Here is a 17,290-nt window from a genome sequence, read left to right as displayed (position 1 = left end):
ATTCATTATCTTAAAGTATTCAATTAAAACTAGTAAGGTGTTTTTCTGTATATAGCTCAACGACGGAATCACATATAAGGAAACAGTTGAATGTCGAGAAAAGGTGCTCATTAAATTATCTCTCTCCGGTAATGCGAATAATGCACTAATGTTTGCATTGACGCAAGAAAATTTATCGAATTCTCTTGCATCTGGAATTTATTAGTTCAATACATAATGTTGAGATAGTTAGAAAAAACGTGGTGCAAGAAAATGTTCGTATTGATAAATTATTTTTTGCTTGGTGTCTTTAATTTATATCATTTAACGTGGGAATTATTTGATGCTTTGAAAATAATTGGATCTTTATGGTATTTACAATTAAAAAAATACAATGATATACTTACACTCAAAATTGTGGTATGTTTAATGTACCAAACTTCTATGTTTATTTGTTCATTTTATGGATGTATTTTGGAAGTAGTAAAAAACTTTTTTCGGGAAGTTGGATCAATTAATCGTGCCTAATCAAACAAACCAATTGACCTCGCTCTTATTTGATCAGTTTTATTGTAAAAGTATGAGAAAGTCGTTTCATTCGACCTCAATAATAAGTCAAGCCAGTAATCAATTAACGAACTTGCTAGACTCGGCTAGATTAATGGCCGTTATAATTATTACCCCCCGCAAGTTTATATGTTTTTGCCGACAGTGTCGGGAATAATAATGGAAAACGTCATTCGTCACGTGATTTTTGAACAACGGATCCGCAGTAACAAGCGAGCGCTAGATCGTTACGTTTGCCCTGAAAACTTTTCTGAAAAACTGCATCCGGCGGACGCCCGGAAACGGAAGCAAGAATGAATGCCCGCGCGAAAAAATCACCACCTACAAATCTTTCCCTTTTATCAGCGGCTTCTTTTGTTTCGAAAATTAATCCGACTGGTTTTGTTTTTTTCTATCCCGCGCCCATTTTCTCCCCCAAAACCTCGGGATGCGAGAAAGATGAAGGATTATGTAAATTGCCTGTTTCCATGGTAACTTAGGTTATCCTGGGTCAACGGTGAAATATTAAGCAGTGGGGAATTTCGTTCATACTCTGCGTATCCTGAGCAACTTACGACGCAAATCTCCCGGGCTTGTACTACAATATGTGCAAAGTGGAAATGTCGCATATAATAAGCGCGGGTACATCATTTACCATTAACGACACATAAATATGAACGGCATAAGGGTTGATTAATCTCAGTTGGGTACCTACTTATTTTACATAAGCGATGGGATTGTGACCGCAGGCGATACTTTTATGTTTACAAATTGTTTATCTTTCCATGTACCTGAATACCTAAATTCAATTAATAAAATAAAGAAAGCAATTCTTATTTAAACAAATGCAAAGTAACTAATAAAAAAATGTATCAACGCTTCTTAGTTATTTAAAAAAAAACGTAACATTAATCTGTTGTATAATTTCACAAGACAAAACAGAATTTAGAGGGAAAAATTTTATTATTTTGTATTTTAATTTGATATAAGTATCGTAATAGATTTCTCTCATTTAATACGCCAACAACTTAATTGATTTATATTCATATTCTGAGTATCAATATATTTTATTAAGGATAAAAATACATATTTTATCTTTAGAAAAATACGTACATTAATAGGTATCTGCATAATTGACCGAATGTAAACTTCAATGAACCTTTAAATGCAATTGAGTTGAGAAAATAAAAAGAACTGAGTGCGGGGAACTTTCAAAAGAACTGGTGCAGACAAACAAATACAGAAAATCGTTCCTTGAAAGTTGAGATGGAAGGAGAGAGGAGAAAAGAAGCACAGGAACTGAATTAAAGAAACCAAACCAAACTTTCCTGGAGTTAATGACCGCCTCATAAATACACTCATGTTTAATTTAAACACGTGCCGCTATACTTGCATACGAAGTTACTTTATACGGTAATTTATATATGAATCCTTCTAAACCTAACATTGTTTTACTGATAACGATAGACAATCGGTAAATATTACATTGTTTTAAAAAAAATAGGTATATAGTTTGTTTGCTATAATAATATGTTAAAAGGTAGGTAAAAAGATACATTTTTATTTAATAAAAATGGACATGTGGATCAAATGTGTAAGGAATCAATGTAAGTAAGTAGGTATATAGGGCAAATGTAGTTAGAAATATGTAGAGGGAGATGAGGACCGGAAAAAATATGGTATGACGAGTACCTACTTCAAAGGTTTGATAGTGGTTAGGTCAGGAGTTAAAATAATCGCCGCGTGTATGAAGATATGCATGATTGAAAATGAAGCGAAAAATGTTTGTAAAGATAGAGGCATTCTATCCTATTTGCCTATCCTTACGGAGAAGCAGCATGATAGTGATTTATAACTAAGATAAAGATTTTATTTTTAATAAAGTTATTTTCAAAATTTAATATGGAAATTCACCAAGGCTTATCTGTTAAATAAAGATTTTATTGATATTATTGATATAAAGATTCTGTAATTTGCTACACCATGAATAGTTGGGTAAATAAATTTTCAACTTTTTTTTTTAATACAACTTTTATGTATCAGAATGTATTTACGAAATAATAATCGATGAAATCTTGAGCAATCTGAAATTAAGGTAGTACTATTCGTTTAAATCCAAATGGTCATTTATTCCTAGGTGTGTTTCGCAAACTGTTGTTCGGTATTAAGGTCCTTAATTAGGGCACGTTGAGATCATCCATCTCGGATCAGGCATGCGCAGATCGTGGCCAGTAACGTAGTGGACTGTAATCTGAGTTTTGCTTTCATAATACATAATTCAGGTGGTGAATTGTTGGCCTGTAATGGCGGCGCTAGACTTGCGTCATCACAAAACCAGCAGAGATAAGAAACCCTGATAAAAATGCTTTACGAGTACCTACAGACGGGTTAACGAAACTTTGATCTTAAATAGTGTACAAAAAATAAACGAGATAGATTTTTTTATCATAAACAAAAAAATATATTCTTAGGTACATTACAATTTTACATTTTATGTACAATATATATTTTCTTACCTCATTCCATTGTAGAGTAGTGGTAAAATATTGATTTTATATAAATTAAATAAATACTCGTACTTACCTTTTCCCCTCAGTGCAGTGGTGTAATGATAAACCTTTTGTACTACCACAAGAAAGATAAAGAGACAAATACCTAGATGGGTTAGTACCTAAATGTAAAAGTATTTTAGCTCAACACATGTTATGCCAAAAAAGCAAATTGATATTGTTATTTATCATCTGATAAATGAATAAATAAATATAATAATGAACACCATTAATTACCATGCGAACCACCATCACAGATACTATAAATGCAAGACTAAAAAGCATAAAAACTATACTTTCAGATTCTAGTTTAAGATTTTTTCAACGTAAATTTAGACAAAATTTGTTGTGCTATCTTCAGTTGCAAATAAACAAAAAAAATATGTTCTTTTTTTTTTACTTTTCAATTTGTACGTATCTACTTATTACTCTGGATATTATTATAAGGATTATCAATCTATGCGTTGTTAAATATTAGTGAATTGCTTTTTATGTCAACATTCGGTATACAGTATACACGCCCCTTTGCGTTGAATCTAGCCAAGGAAACGTTGCCAACTTCTGGCTGTCGACTATTGTCATTTTCCCAACTTTTCCCAACTTATTCATATATCACTCCACTCTGAATACCAACTCGACGGAAACGGTACATGGTGACGACGAACTATGTCTCCGGTACATGTGTATATTTGTGATATTTATGCGTGTATTGGTGATCTCATCCAAATGTGAATATGCAACTGTGTTTGTTCACATATACATATATGTATATACAATGTCACTGAGTACAGTAATGTTCAAAAGACAGGACACGCACTAAAAATAAATTTAAGATATTTTTAAGCTTTTGATTTTCAAATTCATGTATCATTACCTACCAAATGTTTAAATATACCTATTTGTGTGGTTTGCAATAGTTCTTAATTTCTTTTACTTAAAATAATAATAATAATAAAAATGTTTTAGTAAAAACAAAAATGTGTCTGTTATGTGACTATCATAGACATAACTTTGATTTGGCGTTGCTCAGGATTAAAAATGTGATATTTATTTTTCTAAAAGCAAAGTGATTATTTTTCATATAAAGCCATTGCATGCATCTGAATAAGATAGTCAATTTTCAGATTTTTTCTATGCAGCGATAGGGTTGAAATACCAATTTAGAAAATATTGATAAAACCATAATGTGTCAAACAAATCCAACAATATACCTACGTAATTCAATTACTCCTTAAAAATGAGAAATTGTTTTACGTATTTCAGTGATCTTCCATAAGTTATAAGGCTCCTTTGTGGGGGAGGTATTTTATAAAAATGACGACATGTAGAGAATTATAAAAGTAATTCCGACCCTAGTTTTTGAACGGTATTGTACATCACACACCAATGTGGCGTCTTTTCTGAGCTGTTACAAGTGCCAAACTCAAAACACGACCAAGAAACCATATATCATCCCGCCTTAGAACTCTTCTCCCATTCTCTATAAGTCTGGGGCTTATTCCGGTTTCCTTGAGACGAATTTATTTACATAATATACGAGAGTATATTTACTTATATCGTTCTGCTAAACTAACTTCATAAAGTGCCCGAATTTATGTATCTTTTTCTTATTTCCAGCTAACTTCATCATATCTTGGATAAATAAATTATTATATTGTCTAAGTACATAATATATGGGATAAAATGACTCAAAGATAATTTGTTGGATGTGTTTTTTATTCTTTATATTCAATATTTGTATATATTTAAGAATATCATTAAGAAACTTTTAAATGTCCGCCTCCGTAGTGGTCAGCACGCTGGTCAGCACGTGGTCAGCACGCTCGGCTACTGTTCTGGAGGTCCCGGGTTCGATTCCCAAGGGGGGTAAAATAAATAGAAGTGATTTTTTCACTGTCATATTTATTCAATATTATCCTGGACTGGTACCTGAAGCGGAGGGCTGATCACCTTTCCTTCATGTGTAAATGATCAAGATAACACTGCGTTTATATGACGCAGTGCCCTATGCACCATTGGGGTGCGTATAAGGGTTTTATTATTATTATTTATTATTAACTTTTAAATTAATATATCAAACATACAATCTCTAAAATATTAAACAACTTCATTTACACTAGTGTTTTATAAGTAAGTATATAAATATCGGAACTAATTTTATAAGAGATTAAGTGGATACATATAGACTTCCTTGATTATAATGAATAAAAATGGTATTCCATAAATTACATTAAGTTAGACTTAATTAAACTGTATCTTTTTGTTATTGTTTGTTTTTAATTGCTAAATATAAAGCGTAATATAGTTATTTATTGATAAAAGCATATTGGTATTCTCATATAAGTTTAAAAAACTAGTTAATTAAGATTATTTATTTCAATTATACCGCCTGAGGTGTTTATTCATTAAAATATTAATTTTCACGATTTTAAACTTATGGAAATACAAAAAAACATCACAATTATCTACTACTACTTCTACGACTACCACCTTCAAGTCATTTCACCGCAGGGGTAGGCAGCGCAGGATGGAACGCCATAGTCTTGCGTTCACATTTGCCAAATACAAATTCTTAAGCATTCTCTCTTTATCTTTTCAATTATGTATTTCATTAATTCATTTGGTCACTGTGTGGTAATATCTATCAATTTTTAATTTACGTTTTACTTGGTTAATACCGATGTCTCTTAAAATCTATTGTGACACGTGTTTCAATACATTCCACATCATACGGTGTTCGAAAATGCATCGAAACAATTGTCACAATGATTTTTTATAATCAGTGATATTTACCAATTAAAACTTAAATACATATTTCGATTAGCCCTAGTTCAGCGTAATATTCTTTTTTAATATCATTCAATAAATATATACATATTTAATAAAATGATTTGAAGTATTTCTTTTCGCCCCAAAATCCCCTACTTTTAATGTCTCTTATATTTTATGTTGGCTATATCAATGTTAAAGTTAATACTATATACCTACATGGGAACCAGGGTATTGATTATACTCTATTTCGTTCAATAAATGTATATAATGAAATTATTTGAAGTGTTTCTTTTCACCCCATAATCCCTTACTTTTAAAGTCACGTATGTTTTATTTTTTATGTTGGCTATGTCAATGTTAAAGTTAATACTATACACCTACATGGGAACCAGGACATTGATTATACTCTATTTCATTCAATAAGTATAAATAATGAAATGATTTGAAGTGTTTCTTTTCACCCGAAGTCCCCTATTTTAATAATGCTTTTGTTTTATGTTCGCTATGTCAATGTAAAGGTACGTATAGACGCAGGAACCAGGATATCGAGTCGTGTCGGATGGAACGGGATAGCGGACAAGCAGACATGTTAGACCAATTATAAGTGACGAGCGGTCGACATGTCCGCTGCCCGCCGCCCGCTGCCCGTTCAGGGCTCTGGGCTCCGCCAAGCGTAGGCGCGGGCGCTTCGCGGTCCATGCGCAAAGAAGAACGTAATTAATCCTTGAATAAACGGCTTAAATAAAGTAGGAGTGTATGATTTTTAATTTAAGTTAGAATATATGGATACCTTCCTGTGCTCAAGATAGAAAATAATATGTATTGTATTTACCTATCAATCGTGATTGTAAAACCCACATATGTGAAAACTGCGTGATTGAACATAGGTAGGTACATACTTAGGTACATATAAAAAACAACCTTAATATTTTTTTGATCGATTTAAAAAATATTAATTTGTACAAATACTTTTATGATCCAAGGGATTATAATTAAGATATGTTATGGATGTTTATGCAATATTTATTTTATAATCCAGCGATATGTTGCTCGCATACACGAGCTTATATTTTGTAAAAGAGTAGGTATATATAACTTTCAATAAAACATGGGTAAAATACGAGACCACAATATTTATTTTTTTAGGCAAATTATTTTACTTTTTTAATTAATGTTTTACTTAGTAAATACCAGGAAATAGTGGTATTTACTAAATAAAACATTAATTAAAAATGGATAAATTTTACCACAAAGTGACTGCCAAATCAATAAATGAAATCATTTAACTAATTTTTTTAATTTAAATTATTTTCAGTAAGATATTTTACAAAAGGTTCAAATAATTTCAGAGAACTTACAATTATATACCTACTACAACACAACTTACATAATAGATATTGGTAATATAAGTAATTAATCGATAAATAAATGATACAAAAAAAAACTAGTTTTGATAATTCATGTAGCGCCGTTATTATTAAATATAATTACCTTCTAATAAGGCGAACTATCAAAGGTGTAAAATGTGCTAGATATATTCCTGTAATGCCGATTCAAAATTAATTAAATAGTGATAGAAAATTTTATTTTAAAAATTGTCTATCCCTCACTGGTAAATGCCAAATAAATATTTGCCATGAACATTTTTCCAAAAGATTGATAAGTGAAATTTTAAATTGAAAAAAATGGCTTTATCTCGATGTTATGAAATGGACCGTTTCCAAGTTAGAACACCTCGCACAGCTGTGCGTAATATATAATCAAAGTTTAAATTAGACTTGATGAACTTTGATACAACAGAACGTGTTCTTTACAAAGAACACGGCAGTTTCTTCAAAATTCGTGGCTCCCTTGAGTAAATCCCGTGTTTTGGTTACCAATCCAAACACTAGACAGATCTTGTAAATTGTGGTCCGTGCCAGGTTTTAATCTCCCGAGAAACTTTGACCACTTTGAAGAAAACGCAATACCAATTTGGAGCCACCCATACTGATCTCTGAAACTTTCGACTCGGTCGTGAACATTGAACATTCAATTTATAATAACGCGTTCTGTAACGAACTTGTGATTTGGGAGCGTTCGATCAATGAATGGGAAAGTGCTGGGAAGTGTTTGATATTAATTTTATTTACATTTTTTTTTATTTTTAAGAGGCGAGAGAAATTTAGTATCTTTTTGACGTATTTTGAATTTTCCCCGATTATCTAAACGTATGTTATGAAAAACACATACCTAACTAACTAACTACTAACTAACCATCACGCCGCTTCCCCGCAGGGGTAGGCAGAGAGAATCGAACGCCACACCACTCTGTCTTTGCAAACATTCTTTGCCTCTTCTACATTCATGCATCTCCTCATACATACCCGACGATTATTACGACTCCTGACCCGGCCGCTTTCAAGTATTTGACATACCTGATTGTGCCAAGTTTTCCTCGGTCGTCCTCTGCTTCTTTTTCCAACTACATTTGCTCCATAAATTTGTTTAACCGTTCTTTCTTCACTCATACGCTCCACATGTCCAAACCATCTCAACACACCTTTCTTAATTTTATCGATAATGCTTATCTCAGCCTTACATTTTTTCCTTATTTCATCATTCGAACATCTATCAAACATCGTTTTGCCACACATTCGTCTGAGGGATCGCATTTCGACTGCATTCAGTCTGCTTTCATCCTTCTTTTGCCAACTCCATGCTTCGCTTCCATACATAAGGGTTGGAACCAGAACTCCATTGTGTACTGCCAGTTTAGCTTCCGCTGATAGATTTTTATTTGCTAAAACTGATTTTAGTGCACCATTCACTCTGTTCCCAGCATTCACTCTCCTTTCTATGTCATTATCAATCTTTCCATCCCTAGAAAACATACTACCCAAATATATGAAATCATCTACCTGTTCCAAAATCTACCTGAGATTATTTCAAAACAATTTGGCCGTATTATTTTTAACATACACGTAGGGAGCAAGTCAACATTCATAATAAATACACGTCTCTCCATATGTTTTTGTTTAAATAACACCATTTGATCTAAATAGAAACTCTATTTTAATCTTCGGGTTTTAGTTTAATTCTTGGTTGACCTCATAATAATTTTTTAATATCAAAATAGTGGAAATAAAAATATTTTAATTTTTTTTTAAACCCTTTTAGACTTTCTGCGTAACAATAATTTTTTTTTTGTTCAAATATAATATGAAGTCTGGGACATAATACATGACCATAATAATTTGGTTTATGTCGAAGTTACTAATTTAGTTGAAGACATAAATATATTTTAAGATGGAAATATTATCCTTTTGCTCTTTGCAACTATTGAATTAAGAAAAAGTGGAAATTTCTTAATAGAAAAACATATGTTTTACAAGACGATTACAAACGAACCGTCTGCATAATACGCGTTAAATTAATTTGCCTTTTAGTAATTACATGGTTGTGTTATTATCTAAGAAGAAAATTGTTAGATTTCTAAAAAAGGTGGTTAGACCAAGTTGCAACTGCGATCCATATATAATGAGAATAAATTAAAAATCAATAAAATAGTAGCACCTTCAAACTGCCGCCTCAGTTTAAAAAGTTGTCGCTGTGGAATTATCATTATGCAAGGCAAACTTGATTTTTAATCCGTTTTTAATTGAAAACGGTATTTTCTATAAGCTCATTTTAATCTAACTACATATGTAGATGGAATGTTATTCGAGTAAGTTGTATTTTATCATAGGAACGATAAGATGAATTAAATTATTTATCTGATGAGGTGTTTAACGAGTAATCGTACTTGGAAATAAAATAAATGATTTCCATACTTAGAAAATATAAATTAACATTGCATTTCTTCAATCAACATAGTTAAGGCGGAATAATCGATAGCCCGCCACATTATTTCATTTAAACTCAGGTAACATTTTACGTAACTGATTTTTTTGTTTAAAACACCATTTTTGTTTTGAAAAAAAAAATTAATATTTGGTTTTACATTAAAAGGAGTTATTGTAAGGTAAAGAGTCTATTTTTTTTAATTCTATGTATTTTATGAAAGAAATCTAATTCTTACACGCATTCTTTAAAAAAAATGTGCGCGTATAACATGTCTGGCTTATCGGTAGCTGGTCGCTTACTGAATTGTATATTTAGGAGTACTTACACTTTAATATACATACATATTCGCAAACGTGTCAATGGGTTACCTTTTAAAAACATTATTTAAATTTGGGTAATGCAATTCTGATCCGTATTTTATTTTTATGTACGCGTAAAAGAGAGTTAATAAACTTTTAATTACATATAATTAATTCATTTTAAATATAACAGTTCTGATGTTGCCTAGGCAGAGACATTAGGATATTATGAATTGTGAAAAAGAAAGATCCAAAAGTTTGTTTTACACGTTAACAATTCAAAGTCATTAGAGTCAAGTTTGTTACCTTTCCGAAGCTTAATGCCTAATACCAAACACACAAGTATTATTGTAATACTCTAGCTGTGTATCCGCATTAGTATGTTGAACCAGCCCCGTGAGGGATTTAACTCTTAGAGGGACTTTGCTAGACGGGAATAACGCTTATAAATGTTAGTAACAAAGTCTCACCACCTCGTAACGTTATCAAGCCCTAATAATATTATCGCTGGGAGGGCAAAGTTTATGCCACGCCATTATTCCTAATATGACTTGGCCAAGTCTGTGAGGTTTGTGGTTCGGGCCTAGACTTACTACGCATCTCGGGCGAAGGAAAGCTCAAATCTTTCATCACACTAAATTACACAGGCATTTAAAGATGATTTTTAAACTATTATTATGAAAAACTTAGGAACGTGTTAAATTATCGTTCCAGTTAAAAAAATAGTAATTTATACACCTATTATGGTTAAAAGGATAACGAAAGCTGATGATATTGATATAAGTATTCAGGAAGAAAATGAAGTACCAAAATATGTCCACAATAAGGAGTGACCGAATAAAATGTTTTAAGTTTTTTCGTTAAGCGCATCCAGAAGCGTGACCTAATAGTATGCCTAAGTTCTAGACGTATGTATCAGGAAACTATGATGAGTAAAAGTTTTCCAAAGCTTACCGATGCTTTTGGAATTATTTGATTCTTAAAAGATGTAAGCTTCTCGCTTTTTCAAGAGTATGTTTATGAACGTTTTTTTCAATTGCTCATACATACGAAGGAATGTGATCTTTGTATTAATATTCTGAGTGACGTTTAGCTGGGATATCCTTCTTGGTCTGCTCGTCTTCTTACCCCTCCGCAGATAGGGGGAGAATTTTGAAAGGAATCCTACGCACAAGTCGCATACCTGAACAACAAATAACAAAGGTTTTCAGGCGAATATTTCTCTCGGATAAGAAATAAGAAGTGTTGCATAAATGCATTTATCATGCTGACTCGGAAAGAGAAACGGGTTTGAGTCGAGATCGTCCCATTCCGAAATGAGTCGACAAATATTTACATCCTTTTCTTTATCATTTCATCGCCCAAGCGCGAAAAAGATGCAAAAATATTGTATTTTTTCTCCACAAACGCACTCGTCTTAACCTTCTCCTTCCGGTGATATGTATTAACTACAACTCGACTTTTAAAATGAGTATATCAATATTAAGTGTTATAGATACTAATAGTTTTGTATTCATCCGTAATATAATTATGTATTACATAAAAGTATTATAATATAATGTTATTAATTTGCAACGACAGAAATAAATAATTTGTGGAAAAATCTGTTATAAAATCATCAATACCGAAACGTTTCTCTTGTCATTATACGCGCATGTGGCAACGTGTTTACTGCGTCAGTAATGCGCGGATCGTCTTACACGACGGTCGTGTCGCTACGCTAGCTATTGCGGCTACTTGCGATGATTTTTTTTTCTCGTTTTCAGTTTAATTAGCAAAGCTAACATTACAAAATTGTTACCTTTCAACTTCAATTATTGTCAATAAAAGCAACATTTGGGAATATTCACATATTCCTGTTTTTAAACCACATTTTCATATGGTGTACAAAATACATATCACCCGAACTTTGTAGCACCGTAAGGGAAGGGTTAAAGACTCGTACGAAGACAGGGGCGGTCGGGGAAAGGGGACAGCGGGGTTCTTTGCGTGGTGGTGTTTAAACCATGATCCTGTACACATTGTACTGTGGTTGTGTTAAATGTTGGATGTGCAAGTATTGTGGTCTTCCAGAATAGAGACGTCTGCGTCTTCGTGCATCCAGTTTGCTTTATTTGGTCCGGTCAGTGTCTCAGTACACACCTGGTAACGAGAATACCGCCAGTCACCATTTCGGTCAAGTAAATTATAATAAAAGTAGATGGGCTCCTGATAATGCCGTTCATGTGCTTTTCTTGTATAAATAACATCTTGCAGGACTTGACGTGTACGGCGGGCGTTGAAACTTTAATTACAAAAAATAAACATACCTAAAAACGCGTATAATAACAACAGTTGAAAAACTGCCACAAAACCCATACTTTTAATGATAACATAAAAACAAATATCTCAAATTTACATGATGAATTAAATGCGTTGCAATAAATTTTCTCTGTCATTCTGGTATGTCTAATAAACTGTTTGTTTTTAGACAAATTTAAAGTAAAATATATGCATACGAATTTAAAAATAATATCAGAAGTGTTTTTAAGTAAAGTATGAAATATAAATGAAAATATCATAAACATATAAAATTAAAATTTTATATCTACATACGTATTATTTCTTAAAAAACAATACTTCTTTTAAAGTACCATTTTTTATATTTTTTTCAGATATGCGAGTAGAATCTTCTTTATCGTAATTTTTAAAGGTTTTTACGTAGCTTATAATAAATAACGCCACGTAGGAAGAACAAGTCATTTGATTATCTTTTTAAATGTGACATTTTTTCTGTATTCTAACGTATAATTAGATAAGCACATAACAAGTAATATCGCACGTCGAAAGGCCATATATTAAAATTTACATATTATTATACCAGAAATAACTTATTATTTTAAAACGAGTTAGTGATACTGTTCGGCAATGTGTGAAATAGAGGCTATATTTCCTGCCCGGACATACTTGTGGGCTGATGCGAGATAGGGATAATATATTGCCTTGGAAATTCGCAATGCATCTTTTGCCTTCATACGTAATTTACGAGTGTGTACATTTTGCCCGCGCGGATAATGTCCCCGCGTGCCTCGCCAATGGTAAACATATTATTTGGAAATCAGCAAAAACGATTGTAAATATTCCAGAAATTGAAACATAGGCATTTATTAAGTGGACCCCTTGAAAATAAAATGTTAGAAAATGTATCAAAAGAGTTTTTTGACCGTTAACCATACGATTATTTCGTTAAATAGGTTTACATCGTTCGTTACAAATATGTAAAGTTATTCACCTGTGTAACGTTACAATAGTAGACATATTAAGAACGTCATTGATTCCCAGGTTTTAATCCAAAAACTACTTTACTATTGTATTAAATAAAATATTAAATCACAAATTTGGGACAAATTTGACCTCTATTTAAGTGCAAAGGTTGACATTACAGTGGGGTGCGTTGCATATAAGCACATACTTTAGAATAAAAAATATAGGAAATTGTGATTATGAACTAAATGTGCGTTTAACTATTAAAATATACGTGGGTAAAATTTCCCGTTTTCTAATTATTTTTTAGCCACATGCATACGTTGTTAGAATTTTAACATTGAATGAAGGTTATCCACCGGTGGAAGTTTTTTCACAGGAATTAATAAATTGTTTTTTCCACTCCGTACCATGATTAAAAACTCTGTGTTTGCCATTGCTCTCGATACTGACTTTTTATAAGGATTTTAGTTTTTATTATTGCATATTCATACTCATAGTACGATAGGAACATATATGGCAATAATATACTACAAAAGAGAATTCCCTAGGTACAAAGTGAGCGGATGCAAATAATTATGGATAAAGGGGTGAATTGGGGTTAAATTTCAAGCGCACAAAGTACCAACGAAGAACCTACATTATATGTTTCCCGGTATGTAATATGTACGTAGCCAGACTGGTGTTACAACGTTTCGAAAAATGATGAATGATATCGGATGAAGTTAGTAACGCATGTTTGCTCTGTGCTCACGCTGTGAATTCTTTAGTGAAGCGAATCAGCATTTATCTAGTTATAAATCTTTGAAAAATTTAAACACCATGTTTTCTATAACATCTGCACATGTGATTTAAGACATCCATAGCATTAATAAGAATAAGATTGTTTTTGTTGTTGTTAATATTTTAAAAGTAATGATTAAAATAAAATAAAAATAATATTTATAACCAGTTTACTGTATATAAGGCCGTTTTCATGAAAATCACCCAAAGGTCTCTTCACAAAAACAAACTTGCATCTTGCCTGACGATTACTAGCAATGCTTGGTTTGTTTTTATCATTTTGATAATACGATATCCTCTGCGTTCCATAGAATATTACTCACTTGTCTGAAATTTTGAGTTGTTAAAAAGTATGCTTTTTTATACTTAAAAGAATTTACTATTACATTTTACTTCCTCGAGGCCATACTTTGCTGCGTGATAATGGACATCAGCTACAATAATAATAATTGACTGTTAAAACGATTCAATCCTCCTATAAGGAGTACAAAACAATTTGCGTAAATTTAAGGATTCAAAACTTTTACCGATGTTAACACACGCGCGCAAGCCTGACCGATCAGAGAATCTCAATCTTTGCTGTATCATTTAAAACCGAAATAACTCAAACACATCTGGATTTTTTAGGAGACCGTGAAACGAGTTCTATCTACATAACTTTATTGTTAATCTTTTAAACTACGTATTAAAAATTTGCAAAAAAAAACTACCCCCATTCTGAAATCTGACTTAATGGTAATAACATCTAAAGTAGTACAGAACCTTGAACGCATTTATAATCTTGATAACACGGTCGGAATTTGAATATTCTAGTCGTTAAATTATCAACACTTCAGTAAGTGAATTATACTTTTATTACACAGGAAATAACAATCCCAGATAAGAATTTCGCAAAAAATAATTGTAAATATTAAATCCGCATTAATTTATGTAGTTGCTAAGCTTTAATTTTTTATAGAGTTTTATACCGTGATATTTATCACTTAGGTACTAATCCATAATCGTTTTATTTTTGCGAAATCACATTTCATGTCTGTGGGCGAAGTTGGTCGTAATCAGATATTTTTTAAGTAAAAATTTGTCCTCGTACCTACTCGATATTGCACATAAAGTAAGTAGGTACCTAATGTCGTGAACTTTATATTTTTTTTAAACTGCCTTTCCATGATTTCGTTAATTTGATCCAATATTTTCAATTATTGGTATGAATTCGTACTTTCAACACGAACAATTTTTTATTACTATGATTTAAAGTCAACATGGTTTTATATTCTAGCAGAATAAAGGCGGGAATGTTTTAAACATTATCGAAATCTAATTTGAATACTTATACAATTTTTTTAAATTTCTAACTTCATTATAAAAAAAAACCCATACACCTGCTGTTGAGAATACATAATTGTTTTCGAATAATTCTGCAATATTTCTTCTAATTTTTACTATAAACAATTATTTACCTTTTCGAGAAATGTGTTTTATTTTAAGTTTGTCAACCCTAGGCGACCGCGGTTTCAATATAAGAGCGAACACAATCGAGCACATATTGGTTTGCCTAGCGGCTAGTCCCTCGTCCTACAATATCAGATAAGTCTCCGCTACTCCATACAAAGCTTATGCAACCAGCCCTAAGTGTATAAACCGAGTATCTATATATTGCACATATACAGAAGACTGTTTCTTTGCCTAGAAACCCAGGGAATTCCATGCGGCCAATTGAATTGAATTGAACTTCTTCGGTCCATTTACAGCCTTCTTTTACATAGGTATTTTTAGCTTTACCAAGTCTGGAAGGTGGAATAGGACGAAAAAACTGTAGCAGAACATGTGTATCGACTACATTGTGCAGATTATCAAGATTATAAATATATTTGAATTTGTTGATGCTACGAAACCAATTTGACAGATATTTTATATAGTATGAAAAACTGTCAATATTTTAAGTTTGTTGCAATCATTAGAAATTTAATTATGACGAATGAAATTAGGAGAAAAATATCACGAAAGCTACTTTTTTATTTCATTAATTGATTTAACAGTCTCTTTGTGGTAATACCTATCCATTTTTAATTCTAGTTATTTAGACTTATGTTCTTGGGACGTTAAAGAATGAAGAGGAAGACAAGCTGTTTATTAATTTATTTTTATCATTTCACGTATTTTTTTTATTTTTTTTTTATTTATTGTAAAAATCAACAATTACTACAGTACTATACACCAATTAAACAGTCGACCTTCTATTATACAGCGTCAGTTTTTTGGCAATTTTTTTCTTATGTATATTTTATCTTAAATTAACCCGTTTAATTTTATATTCAACCAGCATCATTACTTGCATTTTATGAAAGTAAAACATTGATAATGTTTTATATGAATAAAACTGATAAGTAAATTATGTAGTGAGATATTAAATATTATTATGTAGTATAAATAAAAACGGTAAGTATGCATATTGAATGAGTTGTAAAATGTGGGTTTTTTGTAAGTTGAAAAGGATACAGAAATGAGTTTTATTTTATTAGTTTTCTCGTCTGCAATGTGTGCAAATTCCTGCCGTGACTAGGCAAGTATCTCGCTACTTTTAGTCGCGAAATACATTAGTATATTACCTTTAACTATGTGGAAAACGTTTCTTCATTGTTTCAGAAGGCGGGAAAGAAGGCAAGGGGTGGTTTGGTATCCATTGAACTTTCTGCGAAACATGTTTATGGGTGTGAAAATAAAGACGGTAATATAATGAACCTCTCATTCTCTCATACTTCCTCCGAGGCGGTTTTAAATGGGATAACAAAATTGATAGTGGACTCTGGCAAACAAGATTGATCGCTTCATTTGGTTGCGATGCGAAAAATAATAAGCGGGAAAAATAATCGCCATCTTGAAGATACACCCAGCTGCCAAGCAGCACAGGTGATAAATTAATTTCGCATTTTTGTCTTCACAGTTTTTGCGATTATATATATACATATTTATTCATTATAAAAACATTTGATATTGGTATATTTTTTTCATAAATGTTGTAAGGAATTAAGAAAAAGCAATTACGAATAATCATTATTTTAAATAAAACCTACTTTCACTAAGTTAATCGCATCGTTTGCAATATCTGACTCAACAACGTTTTTATCGTAGATATGTATGCGATTCGACATAAGGTTTTTTTATATTTCAAGTATTAAAATATGATTAAATGTAAAAACTTTATTTTTTTAATTTTTTATAGAACCTAGTAAGAAGTCTTCACCTTCATAACGCTTGAAGAATATATTTTTTTTAAATAGTTTTATGCAACCAATC

At 31.7% G+C, this 17,290-nt stretch overlaps 1 protein-coding gene across 1 annotated transcript in view; it reads right to left on the bottom strand.

Annotated features, from left to right (window-relative positions):
- The window catches only part of Ubx (Ultrabithorax), a 256,724-nt gene that overhangs the window by 92,925 nt on the left and 146,509 nt on the right, over positions 1-17,290 (bottom strand). The gene's annotated exons all lie outside the window — the stretch shown is intronic.

The sequence above is a fragment of the Brachycentrus maculatus genome, unplaced genomic scaffold, assembly GCF_059751285.1.
Source record: "Brachycentrus maculatus isolate JH-2025_06_01 unplaced genomic scaffold, ASM5975128v1 h1tg000081l, whole genome shotgun sequence".
NCBI classification, from domain to species: domain Eukaryota; kingdom Metazoa; phylum Arthropoda; class Insecta; order Trichoptera; family Brachycentridae; genus Brachycentrus; species Brachycentrus maculatus.
Note: the sequence above shows the minus strand (reverse complement) of the source record. Positions and strands in the feature narration are given on the sequence as shown.